Here is a 23,436-nt window from a genome sequence, read left to right as displayed (position 1 = left end):
AATGAATTTGTGCATTGTCTATTCCTGGTTGCACAAGACAGTGTGAAGCTGTGAATTAGAAACACCCAACACTATGGACTGGATTTTTTCTTCACTTTTATTTTTTAGAATGAGGTATTTGGCTCGGCCTGCATAGGATAAGGGATGCATGGCACTTGTTGATCTTGCAGGTGAGTATATGTTGTTGGGAGTCAGTGAAGTTCCAAAAAACACACCTACTACAATTTATGGTCTACAACCCCAGAGAACAAAATACAAGACATACAGAAGAAAAAATGTTGCCAGGCAGAAGAGAAACTTAACCACTGAACACAGGTTTTATGGGCAGGGCAGTTGGTAGGGACTCAGGAGATCAGAGTTCAATTTCTCTCTCAGCCACAGACTCACTTGGAGATAATTTTTTCTGGGCCTCAATTCCCCATGTGTAAAATAGGTGGGAATGAGATGCTTTTTTTGTCTAATTGGATTATGAACTCTCCAAGGCATCAGGGCTCTCAAAGTGCAGCCTGATTTTGCCTCCACTTAAATTAAGGTATTAGGGCCTGACCCACAGCCAGCTGAAGTCAATGGGATCCTTTCCACTGACTTCACTGGGGTTTGGATCCAATTCTCTATTCTCAGAAAATCCAAATAACTAGAGACAAGAGAGGAAACTAAATGAGCTCAAAAACAAGAGGGTAAAACTTTTCATTCCCCATAAAATCCATAACACATTCAATATATAGTGAGAAAACTCTCTGTAAACAACCCTAATTCTACAAGAAGACTTGTATTATTGAAAATCCATGTTGGAACAAATGTGTCTGGATGAGAAACAGCAAAATTCTGAATTGGGTTTTTGAGAATAAACAATTTGATTATCTATTTGACTGTAAACTGTGTTATATTAAGAATGTGTATAATGGAGGTTTATACTGAAATTATCCAAAGAACAGATGTTACTACTAATTTTTCCAAGCGAAACAGTTTTTAGCTTCTATTGTATTGTTCAGAGCTGAGCAGACTAGCAATTTGTGCTTCTCATGTTGTATTGACTAAAAATCTAAAATAGCTAAACCATTCTAGATAGAAAAACCTCTAACAGACAACCACAGCTTTTTCAACAAAAAAGACTGGACCATTTGAGGCTTTTGTAATTGTTTACCTACAGAATAGAGACTTCCTGTGCTGTTTTGTAACACAGCTGGGCAGTCTATTATCTAAGCATAGAAATAAATGCAAAAGACCTAGGACAGCATGTAATAGCGGTGCATGGGGAGGAAGGTCACTAGAGCACAAAGAGAATGAAACTTCTGTCCCTTTCACCCAGGACTTAGGTTGCAGAGTTGTGGATGTGTGTGGTTGGTTGGTTTTTATTTGTTTTTCCACAATGTAATAATAATTTTTTAAATGTAATTATATTTTTCATTAAAAAAAATCTAAACTCACTAAGGGCACAATTTAAAATAGTCTTGCTGGATTCTGCTGCATAGAAGCTCTCACAGGCTGCCAAAGCCCCGAAAAATTTGCTTTGATGGCTTTGTGCTGTATTTTTTTGGCTGAATCAACCCCAAAAGGAAAGAGGGCAATTAGTTTTGTATGAGAATTGTTAAGTAAATTAGCATTGATAACAGATGGAAATATTTACAGCACTGGAGAGAATTTTGTTTAAATTCTGTTTATATTAAAATACTCTATGGACATGTGTGAGTCTGTATGTGTCTATGTTATCCCCAAAGACTACATAAAAAGAACATTATTAAGGTAGCAAAGTCAAGCACTCAAAGGTTAGATTGCACAGGCAACCTTAATTCTGCATTTCCTACCTGTTACTCCATTAGCTCAAGTATGGAACTAAAGATTCCAACCCTGCTGATGAAGGAATTTCTGTGTTTTCAGTTTGCTTTTATAAAAACCTAGGAACTTTCTCTCTTTCTCTCTCTCACACACACACACATGCTGATACAACCTTAATTCAGCCCTGTTCTGTGTATGTAGTATGATACACTCTTTAATTTCAGGATCACATACTATTTTTTCCACAGAGACCCTTCCTCATTCAGTTCACAGAATGGGCAGTTCTCACTTAATAAACAATTCAATATTTTGTTTTCTCCCTATTCAAAAAGGTGACCCCTTGCATTATTTACTGCCCACTGTTCAAACCCGGCTCTGAAGACAGAATTATTAATTTCTTCATGGGCTTTTCTCTGGTGCTCATTATTATTTTCTCTGAGTGCTTCACAAATATGAATTTATTTTCACAACCACCCAGCCAGTGAGGGGGCAGTATCCCCCATTTTACAGCTCCTTGTACCAGTCTCTTTGCCCAGATAGTGCCAATTCTCTCCCATACCCCAGCTCCTTATCAAATCTTTCTCCCCTCTCCTCACCAGTCCTAGTCTCCTTGCCCAGCCATTTTCAGTCCCTCCCCTGGCTCCTCACCCAATCTCAATCTCCCTTTCCCAGTATTTTAGCCCAGCCAATACCAGTCGCCCTATCAGGCCCAGACCACATCTCCACCTCCTGCTCCCAGACCCATTCCCAGTCTCCTTGCCAGCCAGTCCATTCCCTGATCCTCCCTTGTCAGCCTCCAATTCCAATCTGCTTCCCTCCACACAACTTTCTTCTTGTTCAGCTCTCGTCCTCTCTACATTTTGAATCCTGTAGCTTCCTCCTCCAGGCTGCCTGGGCCCAGCAGGAGGGCCATTCTGAACCGAAGAGAGACAGGCTCCCTTCTCCATTCAATTCCCCAGAATCCTCACAACCCACAGCAGACCAGATCTGCAACTGCAGGGGAAGTCCTGCTCAGCCCCATGCTGGAGCATGCCCAGTGCAGATGGAACCTTCATGGAGGTTAGCTACTAAAATCTAGTAAGTCTCTGCTGCACATATATGAACTGTAGTTTTTCAAAGGCACATCCCTGACGAAAAGGTGCCAAATATGAAATCTCTGCTATAAAGCAAGGTGTCACTAGAGCTTTTCAGTGAAACTATTGCTGGAATTTTTTAATATGAGCAAAATAACACATTTTTTCTGTATCATTCTGAGAAACAGCTAAACCATTTGGAGTGGATTTTTCCTGAACAATTTAGCCTGCGGCAGACACCAGGGATGGTAAATTTCAGCCCACGTGACTATAGTTTGGCAAAGTTACCAGCAACTTAAAACAGAGACTTATAAGGGGAAATGGACAACTTTATTAGTAGGCAGTGCTACCAGCTCTGTTTATAATAATAAATAATATATATGTGTGTATTATTTATATATTTATAGCTATGCATATTCACTCCTATGATATACGACGTACAAACCCTCTATTAAAAGAATGTTAAGGCTGCACAGTTATGCACTAAAAAGTTAGGAAATGCAAATATAAGGCAGCCCATGGAACTTTCATTCAGCCCCCTGGTATTTATGCATTATAATAGAATCTTGACCACCACCAAATCAAAAAACAACCCTATCTCCTGTGGCCCAGCCCAGTGCCTGAAAAACAGGAAAACATTCTTGTGACAATATACATCCTTTCTCTTCTTGCAACCTCATTCACTGTTAGGGTGATCAGACAGCAAATGTGAAAAATCGGGATGGGGGTGGGGCATAATAGGAGCCTATATAAGAAAAAGACCCCCAAATCAGGACTGTCCCTATAAAATCGGGACATCTAGTCACCCTATTCACCATCCATCATGTGCAATAAATGTTGCAAGGATGCTGCAGAATTAAATGTATCATGTAATTTAAGACTATCATAATGCATACACACAAGAGGGCTGAATTAAGATGGGCAAAAGGTATTCTGAGCATTTTCTAACTTCAGCAAGCTTGACTTTGCAGCCTTAACATTGGGTTGCTTTGTAAATTCATCTCTATAGTTTATCTTTTCAGCTTATCTACTAACAATATTGTAATTTCCTGAGTGCGCAGATAGGGGAAATAATATGCCTATTAGATCCACATTTCAGGAGGCTGCTCCATGGCACTTATCACATCTATGAATTAGAATAATTTTCTTGACCTGATCTAGTCTTTATTTCCCTGTCTGAATTTTTTAAGGTGAACCCCTTACATAGGGTGCTGTGCATTGACAGAAGTAATCCCTTGATTTATGTCATGGAGTGTGGGGGAGTCAGGGCCCTGCACCTCCCACTTCCTGCAATTCACTGTGACTCTCAGCCAGCCAGTAAAACAGAAGGTTTATTAGACGAGAGGAACACAGTCCAAAACAGAGCTTGTAGGTTCAGAAAACAGGACCCCCATCAGTCAGGTCCATCTTGGGGGGTAGGGAGCCCAGACCCCGGTGCTGCGCCTCCCTCCATTTCCCCAGCCAGCTCCCAAACTGAAACCCCCTCGAGCCATCTTACCCAGCCCCACACCCTGGCCCCTCCTCCAGTCTTTGTCCAGTTTCCGGGGCAGAAGGTGTCACCGGGCCCCAACCCCCTCCTGGGCTCAGGTTACATGCTCAGTATCATCCCTCAAGTGAGGTCACACCCTGATATCCTACCACCATCCAGCACTAATGCAGACAGTACCAGTAAAACTCCCATGCAACATTCCCAGGTCACTACTCCCTACTCCGTCACAACCTACAATTAGGAACTCAGCATTAATAACAGGTCAGTAATGCTTCACTAGTATGATAAGGTGTTAAACGTTTTGGCCCAAAATTAGACCTCTTGACCTAAAACCCCTTGAGTCTGGCCCTGTGATCCTTATTAAGACCTAACTCCAATAGACCACAATGAGAATTTTTCCTGTGTAAGGACCACAAGATTAGACTCCTTGTTTACAAATACTGCCCCCTTCTGGACCTCCAGTTATCTAATGTCAAAATGGTACAGCTCCATTATGCAGTGCTATTTGGAGTATGGAAGCACAGAATAGATCAATACTTCCACATAACAGTTAACATAATCCTTTGTTTAAACCACATATTTGAAATCTGCCTTCTGGATCGTATGTGATGATTTAGTTTCCGATGCCCTTCAACTGTAGTCAGAATATTTCTTTAAAGTAAGTATGTTTTTACCTAAGAGATGTATTCCATTCCTTAGGGAAAATATGCCCTAAGGCACCATTTAAGTGAAAGAAAAGAAACATTAGGTACCCAAGAAACCAGTACTGCTTTGTTAGTTAAATAAATGTTCATAATTTTTAAGGTGCTTTTACATTTTTATAACCCATAGACACCAAGAAAATTATTTGAATGCCATTTTCAGAGACAAGTAATGTGAAAGATACAGAGTAGATAACGTATTGAAACTGGTAAGATAAATTATTGACAACGTTATAAAGAGGATCTCTTGTGACGCTAGTAATAGGTTACACCACATTGTTTCCAATAGAGTTACCTCGTACTATTTGGTGGTATTCCAAGGGAAATTGGTGAATGATGTATGCCGCTACCTCCACTGTAAGAACTATTAAATATGTAAGGAATATTAAACATGAATGTATTCAATCCCAATTAAAATTACAGCCTATGAGTTTGATATAGTTTCTTAATAAGGAAAAACTCATTTCTTTCTTTCTTCACAATTTGGCACTGATTAGGCAGCAAAACCTGATAAATACATTCGTGTTTCTCTTCCTGGGAGGACTGTTAAAAAGGAGAGATTTCTATTGTTCCTTACAAAGCAAAGAAGGATTTATAATTTGATGATATGTGATATAACCAAGGACCAGAAAAGCAAGGTTATTACAGAGCAGGTTTTATCAGAGAAAAATGACTTACACAGTATGTAATGAAAAAATAATATATTTTTTGAAAAGAAAAATTCATATGGTGCCTCACAAATCAAATGAAAGTTAGAAAGCTCTTTGGAGGCTAGTTCAAAAGCAACTTTCCGGCAAGCAGCATTGAGCAGCGTGGTATTCAGCTTTGGGGCCAGGCTGACTTCAGAGGGGTTGTGCAGGAGCAATCGAGGGCAGAATTTTGCCTGTATTGTTAAAATGGATGTTCTTAACCCGTAAGTGACTTCAGTTTATTCTTCCTATCTTCAGCCTGGCTGTGGTTTCTGATCTAAACCTCAATTTGTGTCTGTAATGCTCAAAATTAGCTGCAAGTAAGGCTGTACAAGTAACATGTTTTCAACGTAAATGGAATCTATTACTTTGGACAAACATGGTAAAACGTGAGGGAATCTGTGTTTCTACTTCCATCTTCTCGTTCCAGATTTCTTGCCTTCAGTGGTGCTGATTCCTCCGTTGGTTGTGGCAATGAAAGCATTTTTGTTTAAAGGGGAAAACACATGAATATATTCCTCAGTTCCCATTCTGTTCTATATGGGTTCCTACACTGCCCTCATCACCACAGTATCTGAGCGCCTTCCCATAGTGCATTAAGCAACTTGATTACAGATCTATGACGTTTGGATCACTCACTCATTCTCTCCCCAGGGGGCTGACTGTAAGCACATGCAGACCTGATACTTAGGGCAGAATTGAAGTCAGAGGGAGTTTTGCGGTTGAGTTCAATACAGCCAGGATTTTAACCACCGTGTTTATGACACTCTCGTGGCAACCACTTATAAAAATATGAGCAGTGCTGTCATCACACAGACTAAATGAACCATATCTCTGGATAATGGTAAAGATATTCAGACACCTCAGTAAATATTCTTTGGTTTTGTGGGTTGTTGGTTCAAATAGCTTCCAACTGTGGCAAATATATGCTGTGCCAACCTCACCGAGCATATGTGGCTGCAGAGATTTTATCTCCATCACACTTTCATATTGGACTGATTTTTCTTGCTCCTGACAAATTTATCAAATGAAGGCACTAAGAAATATGCCTTCTTGTTGTGAACACACTAGTAATGGGAATGAGCATAGTGCTGGATGGCAGGAGAAAGACTTGATGGGAAAAAATGTATCTCATTCTCTCATTATGTGTAAGTGGGTGACAGGCATGAAAGACTGGGCCATTCACTAAAGAAGGATTAATTATTATTATTAATAAAAATGCTATATGAGATTGTGTATCGGTAGATCTCAGTGCAATTTACAAAGGTCAGTATTAGTGCCATTATGCAGATGGGGAAACTGAGGTATAGGGGGGTGAGGTGACTGTCAAATGCCACCCAGCAGGTAAGTGGCACAGCCAGAAGTAGAACCCATGTTTCATTACCCCAGTCCAGTATTCTATTCTCTAGGCCACACTGTCTCCCTTCTGAGTTAGGGGCATGTTGAATTAGTTTCATGATTCATTATGGACTTATTTTTTAAATATACATCTTTTAGGTAAGTTACTGGGGTGGAGGTAAGCAAATAAGGGTTTATAGGCCTCCTTGAAGGGGCAGAGAGCATCAGACTAGTTGGTGGCTTGAAGATCACAGAGACAATACAAGATGGGACAGGTGCCAAGGGAAGCAAACAGTGCTGATAGTGGTGAGGTGGTGACTGGATGGAGAGATCAGAAACAGAGCAGATAAAAACTAGGTCTAGGGCATAACCTGGCATTGTGTGTAGTGGAGTCAATCCAGAGCCAAAGGTCAAATCAGGAGGTAAGAAAGAGGAGCAGGAAACAGTGGAAATAGAGAAGTCCTCACCAAGGAGTTTCATGTCACCCCGGATACAAGAGGTGGAAAGTGGAGGAGAGAAAGAGGGACAGACAGAAGTCTAATTTAGAGAGGAAAATGGAAGAGGAATCCAGATGATGGAGAGAGATGGAAGAGAAGAGGCAGAGAAGTGTATTTCAAAGGAGCTGAAGAAATGGGAGGGCAAGGATCAGAAGTAGCAGGCATGGAAAAGCATCAGACGAGTGTTGCCAAGAGAAGATGACGTATGGGAGGAGGAGATACCATCATATAGGAAGGGTCAAGATAGAGGTGGAATCTCAGGCTTTAAGGGGAGGTGGGAGGGCAAGTAAGAGATAGCATGAACTGCAATCAGTTTGTTGGAGCGCTATCTATGGAATATGAGTTTCTGTGTGTGTTGGAGATGGGACAGAGGGAGTGGGGAAAAGACATGGGAAGTAATTGCTGCTGCTAAGGAGTTGAGGCATGCGCTATTAAAGCAAGAGAGTAAGGGTACAATAGTTGGAGTGGAAGCCTGAACAGGGAAACAGCGAGTACAGAGGGAGAGTGGAGAAAGAGGGAGGAGAGAAAAGATGGGGAAATAATGAAATGGGAAAGTGGAATTGGAAAATGAAATGGAGCAGGTGGCCAGCGATTAACAGCCAGCAAACAATGTTGGTCGCATGGGGGTAAGAGCTGGTTAAGATGAAATCACAATTAAGACGGCAGTCAAGCAGGCCAACAAGCAGTCAATGAATAAAAGCCAATCATACCAATAAAGGCAATACAGCAGATGAAACAAAGGCACAGAGAAATGGGCAAACATAATGGTGGTCTGATCCTATTGGTTGTGCCAAGCAGATGGAGGGAAGAGAAATCAATCCCCTGAAGCCAATATACAGAAGGGAGAGCTCTTGAGGCTGCTACTCAACCCACAAAGCTCCTGAAGGGGTCATACCTCATGGTGAAGATCTGATCTTCCTTGGGGGCAAGTGGATTATGTTGGTGAGAAGCTTGGTTATAAGGATTATTTGGTGCAAAATTCCACTATTCTTGTTAGTTCTCCCATTTTCTTAATAAATGGTTGTTTCGAAAAGAACTAAGGTCTGTAGTAGAAGTCTGCATCTTTGCTGTACAACTGCAATTATTTTCCAATCCTCAATTTTGCAGGGGAATAAAAAAAAGTGCTTTAATTCTTCAGTACTCAGAGCAGGATGGTGTATAAACTGTTCTTCGCACTGCGCTGCCCACAAAAATATATTGGCACAATCTTTTCCCCCTCAGAGAGAGGGGCCATTTAACATAAATATGGAACATTGAGTATATAGTTCCTTTGTTTCTTTTGTTGCATTTACAAATAATTCATTAGTCATTCAGTTACACAAGCTTTAAAATGTTCCATCAAGCAGCAGAAACAATCAAATTTGTCTTTTGTAGCCTTGTTTCTATACTGCATTTCTAAATGTTGAATTAGGTTTTAAAAATTTCAAAAGCTTTTTGATGTTCTCATTTTTAATTATGGTTATCCTCTTGATTTGTACTTCAACTAAATACAACGTTCAAACTAAAATAGGACATTCAGGGATGACTCAATCCCTGATATAACTCACTGAACTCCACTAAAATTACAACAGGGAATAATTTGGCCTATCATTTTTGTTTATATACTGAGATCCAATGACTAACCGAAGCAGGAATTCTCCTGTTTGTGCTTTAAGATGAATTTGGTGAAGGAAGGGTAGTAGTTGTTTGGAAACAAATGCCTGACCAGGATAACAAAGTTATTTTTTTAATCAGAGCAAAAGCAATGGAAATGTCTTTAAAGAGACATTAGATGTTTCCTATCAGAAAGGCCCTATGCTGCCCTCAATCCACATACAGAATCTCTATTAGTATTAGCGGAAGATCAGTATATGGATCAAAGACATGACCCTTACTTTGTTCAAAATTTTAAATGGAGTGTCTGATGTTTTAGTTGTTTTTTCCCTAGAGTTGTAAACCTGGATGTCTCCGCTTTTAAATCTACTTTCAAAGGAGTCTCATTGCACTGTTTAAAGGCCTAATCCTGCAAACCAGAACTAGTGTTTGTTACCATGAGCAATACATTTGGCTTCAGTGAAACTATTCATGATAGTAAACAGTGGGCCACTAGTGAGTGTATGAATGATTGGGTTCTAAATTTGCAACCACATTTTTAAAGCACAGCTGTGTGTGTCTGCAAAAGAGAACGTGTACATGCAAACTGCATTTGCAAGTAGTAAATCAGGTGGTAGACACCATGTGGGTGCAAATGCTCACACAGAGTGCACAGCTATAGTTGTAAAATTGTGTGAGAAATGGTCAAAACACCTATCATAGAGATAGTAATTTTAACAAATTTTCAAATGAAATGTCATTTTATTTTAGGGGGTTATAAATAGCAATGGATGAACTGGTTTTTAAACTATGAACTGACCTGAACTTCTACTCTCACACTAATCCAAAAGATTTTTGAGACTGAAGAATGTTGTGTGAAGTATTTTCCCCATCCATGTGTTTTGTTGTGAGTAACGGTACCAAAAAAAAAAAAAAAAAAATTGTACCAGCAGGGGCTTTCTATTCTGTGTTTTTAAAGCACGCAATATAATGGGATCCTGCTCTATGACTAGGGCTCCCAAGCTGCAATACAAATACTATTAATAATCAAATGAAATTTTAAAGTGGACCCATCCGTAAATTCTATTGGAAGCTCTAATTCTAAAATGGTTCTGGGACAATCAGAATCCAGACATCCCAAGTGGAGAACAGAAGGGTTAAACCCCCCAAATAAGCAGTTAAATCAACTGATAGTGTACAGTGTTACTGTCCTACAGAAACATATTGAGCAAGGTCTTTTATGAAAGCTTGATGTTCTGAATGTGGTCATTATCAGACATGTATACAGACCAGGGTTATGTATGTGTATATACAGACAATTGTAAACTGTAACTATGGTGTAACTTTACCATCACTTCACAACAGGGCAGTGAAGCAATCAGGCAGGTAGGGGATACCTCTCAAGAAAATTATTTACATGAAACCAGCTTCAAGTACTCATCTATTAATCTGTCCCGGAAAGGACAGTGGTGGACCACAAAATTAATAGAAAGACATTGAGACAATTAGGGATTTTCCCCAATCAGAATTATCATGAGTCACCATAGTCTGAGGAGGTGAGGGGGGGACAAGAAGGGAAAAAAACTTTGAAAAAGGAGACTTGAAACTGAAGTTTTCATTTAGAAACTAAGGAACAGCCTGCAAGCGGGAAGCTGTTGTTGAAGCGCTGAAGTGTAGTGTGGGAAATTGTTCAAAGGCAATAGGTAACTTGTATTAGAAAAGGGACTGTATTCCATACAGAAGTGTAAAGCCTGAGGCTACGTCTTTATGTTTATTTTCTGTGTATTTTGTATACATTTGCTTCCCTAGCCATTTCATCTTTGAATTTGTGTTTTTTCTATTAAGCAAACCCTTTGTTTATTTTTATCCCAAGCAGATCTCTGGTTTGCAAACTGTGTGGAGAATGAGCTGATAACAGTGGGGGTGGGGAGAAGAGGCTTCACACCTTTGAGGGTGGCGAACCAGAGGGGAACAGTCCAAGTGCCTGGTCAATAAGAAATCAGGAGGGTGGATTTGGGGAGACTCAGGACTGGAAGGTCTGTTGATGTAACCCTGCAACGAGTAACTAGGCTGGAGGAAGCCACGGAGAGACCCCATGCTTGTGGGCAGGCTATTGGTGTCAGGGATCTGAGCCATAGTAGCACAGCATTAAGGCACCCCAAGATTATAAGGCAGGTTGTGACCGAACCCATTACTGATTTGGGTGATCTCCAAAATGTCACAGCTCCTGTTTAATGGGATAACAGGTTTTGATGGGAGAAATACTCTAAATGATGTTAGCTAGGATAAAAATGGGAGGAGCTTCGGGAATCTGTTCTGCTGGAATAGGTTACCAAAGGAGGTTATGGAATCCACATCACTGAAGGTTTTTGCAAACAGGTTAGAAAAACACCTGACAGGTATACTTGGTCCTGCCTCAGCATAGGGGGATGAACTAGATGATGTTTCATCTAGCCCAGCTCTAGATTTCTATGATTCAACATTTAGTGTGATATATCTTTGTTCATACATTTCCAGTTCAATGCATTGCCTTTTCTGTGCATGTGTTTACTGACAATATACTGTAAGTATTATAGAGTTAAAATACAGTTAAATATGTTCTGTACATAGTTTACAGTCCAATGTCTAAACCCTACACTCTTCACTCAGGCAAAACATTCACTGTGGTCACTGGGTGTTTGGCCCTAGTAAGGACTGAAGAATTTGGCTCCATGACATTACATGCTGGCATCCTTTGTCCTGTATTATCAGTAGCTTGCAGTCTCACATTAATAAGTGTAAGGATGGATATTATCCTTGGCCAGTTCAGAAGCATACAAGAAAGTATCTTACAAGCTTCAGGATAAGATGAATTATTTGGGAAGGGAGTATGGGGCAGGGCAAGGGACGGAAGCAGCAATCTGCTACCTTTGAAGTTACTTCTGGAGGCAGAGAACATTTTGATTATTGTTATTCTTAATACAGTTTGGGGAGTTACTGAGCTACTACAGTGATATATGTAAATGTATGTACATTTATAATTGAAACAGACTAGATAAGTTAACTTATAATGAAGATAAATAAATGGATTTGTATGTGAAAACTTGATGACATTTTCGTCATTTATTCCCTCTTTCTGCCTGAAAGAGTCAAAAATGTAAATACTCTGTGAGGGAATGTTCTTCTCCAGTGAGCTGCTTTTAAATTAAAAATGAAAAACATTATTTTGGTTCATCTCAAAGATTACTGAAATAGGCTGCCTCATTAATCATTAAACAGCAGGTGATTTTAAAAAAAATAGGTTGACCAAATTAAAGGAAAGAACTAACTCAAATCTAAAAGATTGACTTTTAGCAAATGTGGACTGTGCTCTGATCATACATGGCCTGCGGTTGTATAAAGAAATAATATCTGAACTGCATTCAGAATCTTTCGGGACTGAGGTCCCAACCCAGGAAAGGAACTAGGACTAGACGGGAACTCCTGGGTCACTGAGTCTGGACCCCTGATATCACAAGCCACCCCATCATACAATCTCATTAATAAATTGTTCAAATTCCATTTTAAAACTAGTCAGGTTGTTTGTACTCACTACATCTATTGGGAGACTGCTCCAGAACCTCACTCCTCTGATGGTTAGAAACCATCTTCTAATTTCCAGCCTAAATTTATTCATGGCCAGTTTATATCCATTTGTCCTTGTGCCAACATTGTTCTTTAGTTTAAATAGATCTTTTCCCTCCCTGTTGCTTAGCCCTCTTCCCCCCACCACCCCATAGATTTATAGAGAGCACAAATATCCTCTTCTCAGCCTTCATTTTGTAGGCTTAGACAAGCCAAGTTTTTTTTTAATCTTCTCTTTTAAGATAGGCTTTCTTGCCATTCCCCTCATCAACCTAGCAAGAGAGGTGAGTGAAGTTTTTTGTACAAAACATATTTTAAAAATAGCAGGTTTGGCAACACAAATGTTTCATGAATTTGCTTCAGTTTGATCAAATTGAAAGAAAATGTTTGATTTTTTTTTGTTCAAAATAACTTTGTTTCAATATTTTTAAATTTTATTTAAAAAAAACCCCACAAAAATGTTAAGCACATGTTTGAGTGATTTGCTGAATTAGGACCTTAGTTGGTCAAGTTTTCCAAGCAAGAGGACAAAATTGTGGTTTAGTACATTGTGTTCATAACTTGCTATCAACATATCTATATTCACTTTTATCCAACACAAAATAGAATGCAAAGGTACCTTTCTCTGAACCCAGTCTATTGTTAGCTGTGAAGCACCCACATAGTATAGGAGAAAGTCTGATATGCATCACAATTTTCCAGAATATGTATTTTCACCCATTCACCCATCTGGACTAGTATCATTGACTATTGGAAAATATATATCACTCATTTGTATACACTCTGAGTACAATTTTTGATCATGTGACTTGATACCCACCAAACCCCGAAGCCATTAAAGAGTGTATGTATATATACACACAGAGAGAGAAAGAGAGCTTGCCAAGGTTATTTCAAGGACAATGTAGGGTCGTAATGAAATTAGCAGCCAAATCCATTCCAATGAGCAGTCTTTAACTTCCCTCAACAGTTTGGGGGGGGGGGGTTAATCCAAATCATTAGGTTTTCCTGAAGGGTTTACTAAATGAAGATATGTAAATGGAGAATTAATCTGATATTCCGTGGGTATCCCAAGTGGTTAGTCAAAAATGTAAATGAGATGACAATAATGTGTAGAGAGCCTATGAACAGATACTGTTTGATTTCTACATATGTAAGCAAATAGGACAATATACTAGTAGACCCACAAGTACCCAAATTCATCTTTGCCATCTCTTTAGGTGAATATGTTTAACAAGAGATGCAACCATATTCTTCTGAGTAAAATGAAGAGAGAAGGAGACTGGACAAAATTAACTTGGAAACTGCAATAGCCTGAATCGATATTAGGAGACAACTGCTAAATGCACAGGAAGGTACTAAGCATTACATCTAATGCCAGCCCAAAATGGCATTAATCTTTGCATGCAGTGCTAAGACAAAAAGCAGTAAGACCGCAAGAAATTATTACAAGGCTTTTGAATACTCAAATGCAGTGTACATTCCCTTGCATATCATAATCTACAAAGTGGCATACAACATAGCAAACACCCAGGTGCCTCAGATATTTATAAAAATGCCTTTTTAATTCATAACAACAATCATTTCCAAAGAGTTTTATTAGTGGGTGAAGCCTAATAGTCATAATATTAGTGAACATTATGTTATGTAGGCTATGGCCAAAATAAATTATGTTAACAATTATCTGCAGTGCTTTCTTTTTTGGCACCATGATAATTCAGCCTCTCTTAAAGCATGCACAGAATTCATAGATGAGTAATTTTAAAAATTAATTATCGAGTCCCTCTAATCTTGGATCTGCATCCTTTGCACTATTCATTACTCTTATTATATCATTTATTTCACCAATTACACTATGAATGTCTTCAGAGGACAGAAAGTCTATGTTTGTTTACTTTGTCTCTTGAGAAGTTGGTAGTATACCTCTAGGATATTAAATATTTAATTGTAATTATTATCAAGTTACCAGAAGCCTTTATTGTAAATCATCAGCAATAAAGTATGCTTAATTACAGTGTCAACTTGAGCTAAAAATATCACCTTTATCAAGGTTTGTCTTTCAGTTTCACATGGCTCTTCAGCTACAGGGCCATACAAGTACAATCCTTTCTTTATTCTCAGCCTGTAGTGCTCCCTACTTCTCTCTGTTTTTAGATTAAAAGGGGACTGACTGCATGAGAGCAGCAGTGGCGAGAATATATTTTATTAAAATTAATGGGAAAAACTGTGTTGTCTCATGCTATTTTACTGACTTCTGGTTCTCTGCACAGCACGTAATCATATGGAAAACATGGCTTATGCTTCTGAATTTAAGCAAAAAGCAGCCTCTCCCTGAAAGATGAGAAATAGCATTCAATATTCCAGTTAGGAGCCTCAAACTTTCTGAAGCGCTTCCATAATAAATCTAATTATAACTGAGTTTGCTCTTGGAATCAGTCTTTTGTAGCATCTTCTCTGCCTACAAAGATATTTCTCTATTTCTGTATTTACACCTGCTCTTCTGAACGAAGAGGCTTTCTCTTCACTGGCCGTACAGCCCTTGCAGATAGATTGCTTAATACTCAAATAAGGACACCCAGGGGAAGCATCACTTACTCAACTTTGGCCCACATTCAGTATGCGTTACTGCTTCAATTGCTTCACTGAAGATAGTGCCCTGTATGAGGAGTAATGGAGGTGTAATACTCCAGGGCATTACTGCAGTGATCCAGTTACAAATGGTGCCAATGTTTTCTAACCCTGAGTGTCTATTGCACTTATTCCTGGGCACAAGAAGCTTATGGGAAGAAAACAAACATCTGCGGGTGCACTTTCATGAACCTCCCCTTTCAAGTTTCGTAATTTCTGCTCTTGAGGCATGAACCTACTACCTCTGGCTACAGGCATTTCTATTATGCTCATTGCTGTGCCTGGCACACGGACCTACCCATTACTTGTGTAACCCTTCTGCTCATCTAAGTTGGCAGCAACAAGGGCCGGGTTCTGTATCTAGGGGTTCCGTTTCAATAACGCAATGCAAAACCGGCTCGAGCCCCCACCCAGTGACCTGGGACAATTACATACCACCCCCTGGGCACCTCTAAGAGGCAATACTTCCCCTCTCGCAAGCACGGGGTCTGAGTGTAACAGAAAATGTTTAATAACATGAGGTAAACGTCATCAGCATTAAATTGGAAAAACACCACAAACAGAATTCATAACACAAACCATGAGCAAAAAACCCACCCCAGCAAATTGGGCTGTGTCCTTTGCCATTGGTTCTTGAAACCAGCAACCCAAGAATCGCCAAAGTCCCAAAAGTCCAAAACCCCCCAAAGTCTCTGTCCCTGGTCAGTGCAGCCCCGGGGGGGGGGGGGCACGCAGGGTGTCGAGGGGCACCTTACGTGATCAGAGGCCGACGGGGTTCCACCACAGCCTTCACCACGAGCCGCTCCACTCCACCAGTGGTCCCGTGAGCCACTCCCGCCGTCCCACGAACTGCTCTGGCAGCTGCTCTGCTCACCGACCTGTGAGTCGCTCAGCTCTGCTCCAATCCGTCCCCGCGAGGCTCCACTCTGCTAGCTGCTCCGCCAGCTGCTTAGTAATATAGCTTCAGGCTCCCCCACTAGTTAACACAGCCTCAGTGATCTCAGCTCTTTTGTGATTTCAGCTCTTAACAATTTCAGCTCATAGTAGGGGAGCCCCAGTGCTAGTGCACCATTGGCCCAAAGTGAATTCAGCTCAGCAGTCTGTAACTAGACTCCTAATGGAATCAAAGTTAGCTCTGACATTCAACAGTGGAGAGAGGAGGTAGTACAATTGGTGTTTCAAACCCTCAGAGAGGTCCCATACCATCAGGTACAAATACCTGTCCCCATCCTCTCTCCATTCACTGCCCCTTGTCAGGCAAGTGCTACTTAGGTAATGGTGAAGGACTCACTCAGTCCTTCTGTCATACAACAGTTCCACTGGCCTTGATTCACAGAATCAGGGTAACAAAACTTTATTCTTCCTGCCCCAATAACAGAGAAAACTGGGGATCCCACACCAGCCAAAGTAACCACTTTGAGTTGCCGTTGTTTCATGCCAGGCGAGTGGGTGTGCCTATGCAAACAAGATCAGCCCCTGGAGTTCTTGTCCACACTCGCCATAATTCACCACCAGATGTCAGGGTAGAGCTCATCCTGACTCTGCTTACATCTGAAACATCTGGGACAGGTGAAACATGATTGGGATAAATCATTACATACCTATCTTTTTTTCAAATACAGATGAAAGTCTAAATGATGTGGATTAAAAGGCTGTGCTGTTACGTTTGGGCTAGACTGTGACTCATTTTGGTGGCTGTACAAGGAAGTAAAGGGATATGTTACTTTTCCCTTTACTCCCTAGCACTGGCTAACCAGATGGGAGGTAGCTATGTAGGGAGGAGAGAGAAGTCTCAGAGAATGGCATATTCCACCCCCTATGTGCAAGTGAATGGAGTCTTGGTTCTACCTTGCCAGTGCTTCAACTAGGGTAGCTACTTAGAATATTCAAAACTAACTAGAAAATGTTTGGCAAAGTAGAAATGACCCAATAAGAAAGAACTACTCCTCTTTACACAGTCCATATTTAAAATGTACTTTCAAAATCTAGCAGTTTTTTCACATCTCATTCGAATTAATAGTGCCCCTCCCCCCATTTCCACAAACTCCTTCAAAATACTTGTGTTAGATGAGACCAAATAGATGTTGTAAAGTTTAGCATATGAAGCTGGCCCTGATATAGTTTGAAAACCATGGTTTGGCATAAGTAACACTACTCTGCTAATGCAGAAGAAAGCCAAAAAAAACTACCTTTTCTATCTCGATGGGGACAGCCTGAAAGCTAACCAGTTCTCTCTTCCGTATATGCAGTGACTGCACCTTTTCAGAATGATTAATCAACTCCCGTTCTACCTCTGCCTTCTGATTTCACTACACTTGACTGAGCTTTTCCACCATTAAAGATTGCTCACTTGCAAATAATGCATGAAAATTTTTGAAGCTCTACACTGTCTAAATGCTTCCCAAATGTTCAAATTTGCAAGGCTACTTGATGATATTCCAGGGAGTGTTTTGATGGTGTCCCAATAATGCTTTCCAGGTTCAGTGAGCACAATTTTAAATAACACTGAGTCTGGGTTCAGTCTGCATAATTTCCATTCATATTACAGTCTGACATGAGAATAACTTCAAGTTATATTCATTTTACGCAGTTGTTCTAATCTTTGGACCAAGAATGAGAACTTTAATTTCCCATACTTCACAACAGGCAGCCATATTCTGTGCCACTTTGGCTTTGGCAAAGTTCAGTATTTATAATTTGGCGAGCTGGCCATTCTTTCTTTCCAATTTTCACATGCCTGGCAACCTGGGAGAACAAGATGTAAAGTTTCTTCAGGCAAAATATAGACTAGGTTAGACTAGGGCAGAACTCTACTGCTTTTCACCCTGACTATTCCAAGCTGAAGCCTTATTCATGGGTGACTGAATATTTCATGCAAAATGCTTTACAAATAAAGCAAACCAAGCTGAATCACAGACTCGTGTGTTCAAAGTCACAAGGGAGAAGAAGGGATAGAGCTTGCATGGAGTCATCAATGGAAGAAAACTTGAGAATTAATGCCAGGACAGACTCCAAAAATAGGGGGGGGGGGGGGGGGGGGGGAGAGTTCTTTCCTTGTTCGGTACTTGGAATGAAAAAATGCAATTTTGTTATTTTGATTGGAGGGAGTAAGATCAGGTAGTTGGAACAGAAAAACTAGAAGTCAGGAACCATGAGTTCTATTCTCAGCTTTGTTACTGATTTTGACCCTGGCAAGTCACTTAACTTCTCTGCACTTCAGGTTACGCTATTTGTATGAAAACACAACTCACTCAAATGTTTAAACTGCATTAGAAATCTTTGGATAAAAAGGGGTATAATAAAAGTGCAAAATATCCTATATTTCATTTTTTGCTGACAACTTCTTCTCACAAAAACCTGTATATTGCAAATTTGAATAATAACTCGTCTATTTGCAGAAATTCAAGCATAAAAATGTGTCTTTCCATTTTAAAGTTATGGTCTGTATTTGTGGGAGGCTAAAGTGCTTGATAGGTGCAGTATACTTAATTTAAATCCAGTCAATAATAACTTTTCTGACAAATCACCATGAATATAAGACATGGAAGATGAATAAGGAGAAATGCCTGTTGATAACACACCTGGCTTCATTAGCAATTAACCCCCAAAATGTCAAAAGGTAATGCAGGAAATGAAGCCATTTCAAACAATTCTGTTCTGGAGTTCTTAGAAGCACTAGTAAAGACACATTAAGGTTATATACTGAAAAGTCAAGGCTACAAAAACATATTTCCATTTTTTTATTCTGGAAAATATTTATTCTGATCTTAGAGAAGAAACTGAAACATTCCAAGGTCACCCAGTTTTCATAAATTGAGTAGAATGAAATGAAAAGTATGGACATTTAAAAGCAGAGAGATATTTGCACGGATGTTATCCTAGGCCAGATACCCCAGGAAGATCTAAATTATGGGAGAAAATGGGCAAACGGACGAGTACTTTGAACTATTTTACTTCAAGGAATATTTCTGGCCATACACAAATCACTTTCTGATATCATGAATTTCCACCCTCCTTCACTCAATGCCCCATTGATTGTTGAGCTTGGCAACAGAGAAAAACCCACAATAAATTGTTGACATTTTCCCATGGAATGGGCTCAAAAACTGCAGTTTATTTCAGGGAAAAACAGCAGTCTTAGTAGAACCACACTGCCTTGTTTTGTAGAAGGAAAAACAGTCTTGGTAGAACTGAGTAGCCTTTGTTTTGGAGGTAGAAGCAGGAGGAGGATGATAGTGTTGGATGAGTTTAACTCTGAATTTGACAACAGCAATGTGTGTGTGGTGGGCAGGGCAGTGGACACAGGAAAGTGCGCTATTCACCAGCACTAATTCAATTCATAACAAAAGTGAAAGAAAGTCCATTTTAAAGTGTTACATAATCTCTGTCATCCCCCTTTCTGCTATGCTTGCCACAGCTTACATAAGAAATGGGCAAGGCCTTAAAGGGTCTGAGGCTAGGAAAGTTTCCATTAAGAGGCAAGATTTGTATCCTAAGCCTATTCTGATTTAATCACACTTTCAGAATTTTACATTTCCAACCACCTGCAAGTCCAGTCTTACTCCCAGCCAACTACCTGTCCATTTTCTACCATGATCTTCATCCAAAGGCACTAGCCTGTTCTAATCGCTCACTTTTGCTGCCACCCAACTACTGATGACTACTTTGCAAACAAAAACTAGACCTGACTTAGCAATACCTCTACCATCCTCACATATATCTTCCACAGTGATGCATTCAGCCCCATGTCCAAGTATTATAAACACTGATAATAAAGTAGTGTATTTATCCAACAGGAAGAAGGAAGTACTCTGCATGCCTTTGGGGGACTAATGGATCCCTCCACTGGTCTTTATCCCTAAATCTATATGGTAACTAACATCCCTCTCTAACTGTGGGCTACTCCCCTCCATAGACAATCAACAATCAACAATGCACTTTAAAGTAGCAGGAGGAAGCACTCAAATGATGTAAGGTGCACACTTTCTCCATTGTTTAAGTAGATGGGGTAATATTCTGGCCTCTCAGAAATCAAGTGGAGTTTTGTCACCGATGTCAATGAAGCTGAGATTTCATCCTTGGCCTCCACAGTAGTAGCACTAGCTGACTTTAATAAAAGATCATGACCATGACTGGGAATGGACCCCTGAATTACCATTATGTTAAAAACAACAACAACAACAACAAAATAAACTAGTTTCAATGGGGCTTAGTGAAAACTTGAACTTAGGGACTAAAGATTGGGCTATAAAACTTAAAATTTAGGTAACACCATTAATGAAAAGTTCTACAGAATGTACTACAGAATAACATGGTTCCTATAGGCAAAGAATTTAATAGTGAATTTTTCCCTACTACAGAAATCTATAAAATGTCTAAATAAACATACACAAAGGAGATAATTCTCAATTACATTTTATAGGTCTTAGGGATAATTTCTACAGAACTCTATTGGTTTCATCTGTATTACATTCTAAAGGTCTTTTCCATATAGGTAAAACTAAATTAACTTACAGCACTAAAAAACACTGAGCAGACTTCCCCTTTCTGCAATTTAAGTTCATACTGATTGAAGAGAATTTTTCAAATTTCTAATGAAAGAAAATAAAAAGATGAGTTTTCTTCAGCATTCTATATGCATCCGAAGAAGTGGGCTGTAGTCCACGAAAGCTTATGCTCTAATAAATTTGTTAGTCTCTAAGGTGCCACAAGTACTCCTGTTCTTTCTTCAGCACTGAAACTATGCAGACCATCTTCAGAGCATATTCTTGCAGCCTGTTTATGTACCACTTAGAACAGGAATATTAGTTTGGAACATGACAGCATCTAGTGACAAAACCTTAACAGACTGAAAAGTGCCACTAATAAATGTAGATCTCTACTTTCTCCAATTGTTTCAGTCAGAATAGGTGCTCTGGAGATAAGCTAAAGCTAGATCAGCTGACAGTAAAGGAGCCAGCAAGAAAACCCCTGATACACTAGCAGGTATTTTTCCAGCATGCAAGCTATGACTTTAACTTCAATGTGAGTCAGGTTATTGTACTCCCTGATCATTTCCACTTTAATTCAAAAGGTCCTTCTTTCCTGATGATTAAAGAGCTCACAATTTACAAATTTTCTGTAATATCAAAAGTCTAATTTCAAACACGGGGAGATTTACCAGGCCTTTTTTTTTGTTTTTAAAAAAATCAGAGACTAAAGGATGTCCATAAATCCCTACTATTGATACATCAAGTAGAGCTGGCTAAATAATGCAAAAATGGTATTTGCAAATATTTGAATAAAAACTATGTCAGCAACAGTCAGAACTTTCTGTACTGGTTTTACACAAACATTCATACTTTTTTTCCTGTTACCCCTCAAGAACTTTTATAGAACATTAGAGACACCCAAATACTTCTGTGAATATCAGCTTGTCATGTGCAGCTTTGTCTGGTCACCTTGAAATCTCAGATTTCCCTCCTGGTTATAAAAGTTTCACTTATCTAACCAGTCTCCCTGGTTTTGTGTTTGCTAAAAATCCTTAGGTTTACTAGAATGGAGAGGTTGGATTTTTGTTTGTTTGATTTGTTTTTGTTTTTAATAAAAACCTATATAAAAGCAAAGATATGTGAGAAAAGTATTGTCATTCCAAGAAATTTCCTTTGATCATTTTCATCAACTTAGGCAACTTATAAAAGTTTCTGCATGCTGGACAATACCTCAGTGAAAACTCTCCTTTCTTTCATTCTCTTCTCTATCCTTGTACCTGCCAAATACAACTCTTGCCATATGATACACAAACAGATCAACTAAGCAATCAATACATGGCAGAGCCAATATCTGATGAGTTTTCTGTAGTATTCCAAGTCTCACTCCTTCAAGTGGCATTTGCTTATTTTCTCTGTTTTAACTGCTTTGCTGCTCAGTGACATCTCCAGAAATGCTCAGAAAAACAAATAAGCAGCAGAGTAGCAGCCGTGTTAGTCTGTATCCGCAAAAAGAACAGGAGTACTTGTGGCACCTTAGAGACTAACAAATTTATTAGAGCATAAGCTTTCGTGGACTACAGCCCACTTCTTCGGATGCATAACATCGTGGCTGTAGTCCACGAAAGCTTATGCTCTAATAAATCTGTTAGTCTCTAAGGTGCCACAAGTACTCCTGTTCTTTTTGCAAATAAGCAGCAGAATCCCTTGGGTCGAAGAAGTTGGCCATTACAGTGAAGAAACCATCAAAATTAGCATTACCACACTACAGCATCCAGGTCCAACCCAAATGGGTACTTGGATTATTACATAAACGATTACAGCCAGGGGTTCATAGAATCATAGATTTTTAAGGCCAGAAGAGACCATTATAATCGTCTAGTGGGTCTGACCACCTGAATAACACAGGCCACAGAAACTTCATCAAGTAACTGCTGCCATAAGCTCATAACTATTGTTTGAACTATGACATACTCTTCCACACTGAAGATAAGATTCTTTGTACCATAAGATCTTCTCCATTTGGAAAGCCCGCTTCTCTCCATCTCTCTCTGTTTTAGATTCATGGGAAGTTATTTTAATGTGTGTTAGCATTAATTGGAAAATTAGATAATTAGATACAATAAATTACGTTGTTAGAGGATAGTCAGTCATGTGGTTAAGGCACTGGACAGGATCTTCGGCAATCTGGGCTCAATTCTGGCTCTATCATTAATTCCTGTGTGGTTTTGTGCATGACACATCTCTTTGTGCTGCCTACATGACATGGGGAGAAATTCATTAATATTTGTGAGGTGCTCTGCTGCTACAGAGATGAGCATTATAGGAAAGCCAATAAATAAAGTTGTGAACACGGTTATACTAATACCAACAGCATTTTGTATCTAAAAAAATAAATCTGTAGCACTGGCACTTATTGGCTGCAGGTTCAAGCCATGTGCTATTAGCTTAAAAAAATGACAACTCAAGGATGTGGGAAGGTTAGTCCTCAAAAGAAAAAAAAAATCCAATATTTTGACATTACATGCTACACAAAAACCATCTCCAAGTTTGATTGGCATGATATGCCTAAAAATGACTAGCATAAGGCAGTAGTGTATTT

The sequence above is a fragment of the Trachemys scripta genome, chromosome 4 (genome assembly GCF_013100865.1).
Source record: "Trachemys scripta elegans isolate TJP31775 chromosome 4, CAS_Tse_1.0, whole genome shotgun sequence".
Classification (NCBI taxonomy): domain Eukaryota; kingdom Metazoa; phylum Chordata; order Testudines; family Emydidae; genus Trachemys; species Trachemys scripta.
This window is presented reverse-complemented; position numbering follows the sequence as displayed.